The sequence below is a fragment of the Nycticebus coucang genome, chromosome 6, assembly GCF_027406575.1.
Source record: "Nycticebus coucang isolate mNycCou1 chromosome 6, mNycCou1.pri, whole genome shotgun sequence".
NCBI classification, from domain to species: Eukaryota; Metazoa; Chordata; class Mammalia; order Primates; family Lorisidae; genus Nycticebus; species Nycticebus coucang.
In genome coordinates, this window is record NC_069785.1 from 90,829,023 (window position 1) to 90,833,771 (window position 4,749).

General features: G+C 41.8%; 1 pseudogene; it reads left to right on the plus strand.

The window, feature by feature from the left end:
* The first annotated feature begins 3,023 nt into the window (after positions 1–3,023).
* Positions 3,024–4,284, plus strand: LOC128588793 (succinyl-CoA:3-ketoacid coenzyme A transferase 1, mitochondrial-like; annotated as a pseudogene).
* The last annotated feature ends 465 nt before the right edge of the window (positions 4,285–4,749 follow it).

The following is a 4,749-nucleotide window of genomic DNA, read 5'->3' on the forward strand; positions in this document are numbered from 1 at the left end:
TTTGGATTTCAAATTTTCAGATTATGGATCCTCAACATGTATTTATATTACAGAGTAGTTTTTAGTAGAAGGAAAAGCACTTACTATGTACACATGCAACAATATGAACGAATCTCATACACATAATATTGAATGAAAGAAGCTAGATACAAACTAATACACACCATACTATTTCATTTACATGAAGTTCAAAATATACAAAATTAATCTATGCTGTTAAAAGTCAAAATAGGGTGGCGCCTGTGGCTCAAATTAGTAGGGCACTGGCTCCATATACCGAGGGTGGCGGGTTCAAACCTGGCCCCAGCCAAACTGCAACAAAAAAATAGCCGGGCACTGTAGCAGGTGCCTGTAGTCCCAGCTACTTGGGAGGCTGAGGCAAGAGAATCGCCTAAGCCCAAGAGCTGGAGGTTGCTGTGAGCTGTGATGCCATGGCACTCTGCTGAGGGCGACAAAGTGAGACTCCGTGTCTAAATAAATAAATAAATATCAAAATAGTGCTTCCCAGTTGGGAAAGAGATAAGGGTAATGATTTAGATGTGGCATAATCAGTGTGTAAGGGTATAGAAATTCATGATAATAAACTATGCTTTTATAATTCTACCCTTTTTAAATACATGCATATTTTTAATAGCATGTCTATTAACTATTGATTGCTTTCTCCTCAGTATCGGGTATAATACCTGGCACAAAGAAAGCCCTTCATAAATGTTTGCAGAATGAATGAAAGCATAAGTCTCAACTAGGGACTTGAAGGGAAGCAACCTGGCCTACATAGCTGTGCAAATTGGACGAGCTCAAAGATACCTGAATTCTGTAAACCACTTGTTGAGGGTCCTCAAGTCTACCCTTGTGCTCAGTGATTTACAAGAAGCACTTAGAGGACTCAGAAGCTATTAAACTCATAATAATAGTTTATTACAACAAAATGATACATATTAGAATCAACAAAGGGAAATTATTTATGGAATGAAATCAGAAGAAATCAAACTCTCAGGTCTCCTCTCCCAGTATAGTGACATGGATAGCACCTAATTGCCCTACTAACAGTGTATGATGTCCATGAGAAGTGTGGCCAACCACAGAAGCTCACCTGAACTTTAGGTTTTTCTTGAAGGTCGGTCATGTAAGCATTCAGCAACTCTGTACTTACATCATCCACTCAGGTCTACCTTCCCCCCTCCCCCCAAAAATTCAGACTTACAGATTGTTGCCCCATGTCTCAGATGTACAAAAACAGGTTTTCAACATAAATCGTGTTGCTAGCATAAACACACTGTCTTGTCACACTAGTAGTGCGGTTCAAGACCTCAAGCATAAAAAACACTTAGGATTAGCCAGATAGTCCATGGATTTCAAAGCTTGTCTCCCAAAATTAGCCAAGGTCAGTTCCGAAGACAAATCTGTCTCAGGAAAGTAGAGAGTTACGACAACCTAGGCTTGTAAGCCACCATACTCGGCCTTATATTGGTTTTGAATTTTTTTATTTTCAAAGCAATTATTTTAATATATTTAACATTTATATTAGCATATATGATCTGTCAATATTTTGTTTAACATAGGTAATCTAGAATATAAGTTTAAATATATAATAAATATATTATATTTCATTTTAATATAGGTGATAATACATACAGGTGGTGCCAGACTTACTGTGATTTAACTTAACAATGGCACAAAAGTGATAGGCATTCAGTACACTCCTTGACTTTTGGTGGAATTATAACTGGATAACTATCATAAATTAAAAGTGCATTTTTGACTTAAATATTTTCACCTTACAATGAATATATTGGGCCATAGCCCTATCAAAAGTCTATGAGCATCTGTATAACACAGCAATACCCAGCAAGCTGCAGGCTTCTCAATTTTTATTTTACCTGTAGATTCTTTGGGATGTTTACAAACTGTCACATCACTTATGAATAACAGGTTTATTCTTTCTTTACAATCCCACCTATTATGTCCCCATCCCTGAGCTGACTCCCCGCCCCAAAATTGACCACGATACCTATAACGCCCAAAACCTTAAAAGGAGCTATCAAGATCTTCCAGATTTCAGAATGAAGACTGTCTGCTTGTCACTATTTATGTGTTTGTTGTATGTTTCTGAGACATTCTGAGATTAAGGAAAGTCCCTTCTCTTCTTTTCCTCATTTGCTATGATTATTTTTATAACGGTTTTGCAGTGGGTTTTGTATATTGACAGTTGTGCAACCATCACCACTATCTAATTCTAGAACATTTTCATTGGCTCCAGTAGCTCAGTGGATAGGGCATCGGCCACATACCCCGAGGTTGGTGGGTTCGAGCCCAGCCTGGGCCTGCTAAACAACTGCAACAAAAAAATAGCCAGGCATTGAGGCAGGCACCTATAGTCCCAGCTGCTTGGGAGGTTGAGGCAAGAGAATCACTTGAGCCCAAGAGTTTGAGGTTTCTATGAGCTGTGACACCACAGCACTCTACTGAGGGTGACATAGTGAGACTCTGTCTCAAAAATAAATAAATTAATTAAATTAAAAAAAAAAAAAGAAACCCCATGCTCATCAATAGTCACTCTCCACAACTCTCCATTCCCTAGCACCCACTAAAGATGTGTTCTGTCTCTGTGGATGTGCCTACTCTAAATATTTTGTATGAATGGAATCCTACAATATGTGGTCCTTTGTGACTGGCTACTTTCAGTTAACAGTGGTTTCAGGGTTCATCTGCAGTACTTATCAGATGTACTTTGTTCTTTTTTATTGTCAAATAATATTCCATTCCACTTGTTGCCTCAACAGCTCACTGCTCTTCTAAGATGTCAGCTACTACCTGTGCTATGGCAACCCTGGCTGCTTTGGGTCAGGCGGAAGGTAAAAAGATAACCAATCTTCAGGTCATTGATCTCAAGTCAGAGCTGAAGTGGAGTCAAGCCCCTGGCGGACCTGTCCTTCCCAGTGACTTGGTGGCCTGGGCCAGACACACTGACACACTCAGACACGCGCTCCAGCCCGTGGCCTCCTCCTGCAGCCAGCCCACAGATGTCCTCCTTCAAACTCTCCTGTGGGCCGTGGCTCTGTGCCTCTGCCCACGCCTCTGGGGTGCCTGGTCCCAGGGATGTTTGCTATTTTTCTACCAGTACGCATCACCATACCAAATTTTATACAGATTCAGTGGAAGCTGTAAATGACAAACCTGATGGTGCAGCAGTTCTGGTTGATGGTTTTGGTCTGTGTGGAATTCCAGAGAATCTCACTGGAGTAAAAGGACCATCTACAGTTAGCAACGATGCGGGGGGGTTGACAACTTTGGCCTTTTACTTCAATCCAAGCAGATGAGACTTATGGTCTCCTCCAGGAGGGAGAAAATGCAGAATATGAATGACAGTACTTAACCTGATGAATTAGAAGTAGAGCTGACACCTCAGGGTGCACTTGCAGAGAGAATTTCTGTAGATGGGGCTGGGGTTCCTGCATTTTACACCAACACAACAAGGAGGAGGATTACCAATCAATCAGAGGTGGGGGAGTTCAATGGTCAGTACTTTCCTGTGGAGGATGCATTACAGGGGATTTTGTGTTGGTGAAAGCCTGGAAGGCAGACAGAGCAGGAAATGTAACTTTCAAAAAAGCAGGAGGAATTTCAATTTGCCAGTGTGCAAAGCTGCAGAAACAACAGTGGTAGAGGTTGAAGAAATTGTGGATATTGGCACATTTGCTCCAGAAGACATTCATATTCCTCAGATTTATGTACATCACCTTGTAAAGAGAGAAAAATATGAGAAAAGAATTGAGTGTTTATCAATCCACAAAGCTGTAGATGGAAAAGCCAAATTCGGAAAATCTGGAGATGATATAAGGGAACGTATCATAGAGTTGGCAGCTTTTGAGTTTGAGGTTGGCATGGTTCATATCCACTACAACATGAAGCTGATAAAGATCTAATCAATGCAGGCAGGGAAACAGTTACTATTCTTCCAGGTGCCTCTTTTTCCCCAGCCATGACTCATTTGCAATGATTAGAGGGGGATATGTCAATCTAACAATGCTAGGAACAATGCAGGTTTCTAGATAAACTGACGTGGCTAACTGGATGATTTCTGGGGGGTCTCAGGGGAAGGCCTTCTGCATGTTTCCTCCATCAACTATCACTGCTACAGCCTCCCTGTCACTCCCAGGCCTCTGCTTCCCTTGTCCAGGAGATAGGGAATCTGCAGTAAGTGAGATTCTCTGCCCAGTGCTCCGAGAAGGGGAGCTTAACCTAAATAACCCAGCTGCAGAGACTGGGCCAGAGGCTGGCTAAACTGGTAATCTGATATAGAGTTTGCAAACTTAGCTCTTAATTTCACAGGGTTTCCTTCCACTAGGGCTGGGAGCCTGGGAATTTTTCTTTCTCTAATGGGAAGTATCACCAAGTTCCAGGTAGCCTGGGTTCTAGTCTTTGTGTTGGTCTCTAACTTGCTGTGTGAAATCAAGTTATTTGCCCTCTGATCTCAGTTTTCTCATCTGTAAAATGATCTGTACGGCCCCTTCTTGTTCTCCTGTTTGTAGAGTTCAGTTTTTGTACCTCATCTTCATTTGTGTAGAATTTGCTGGTGTTTCTGCCTGGGATCTACTCTCCCATTAACAGCCAGAAGGTAAGTCAGGTCATAGCCCCTGATGGAAGCCCTCCAGTGGCATCCTATCCCACTTGGAATAAAATCCTTACTCCTCATGTGGCCACAAGGCCCTGCCTGACTTGTCCCCTGCTCACCTCTCTGACCTCATC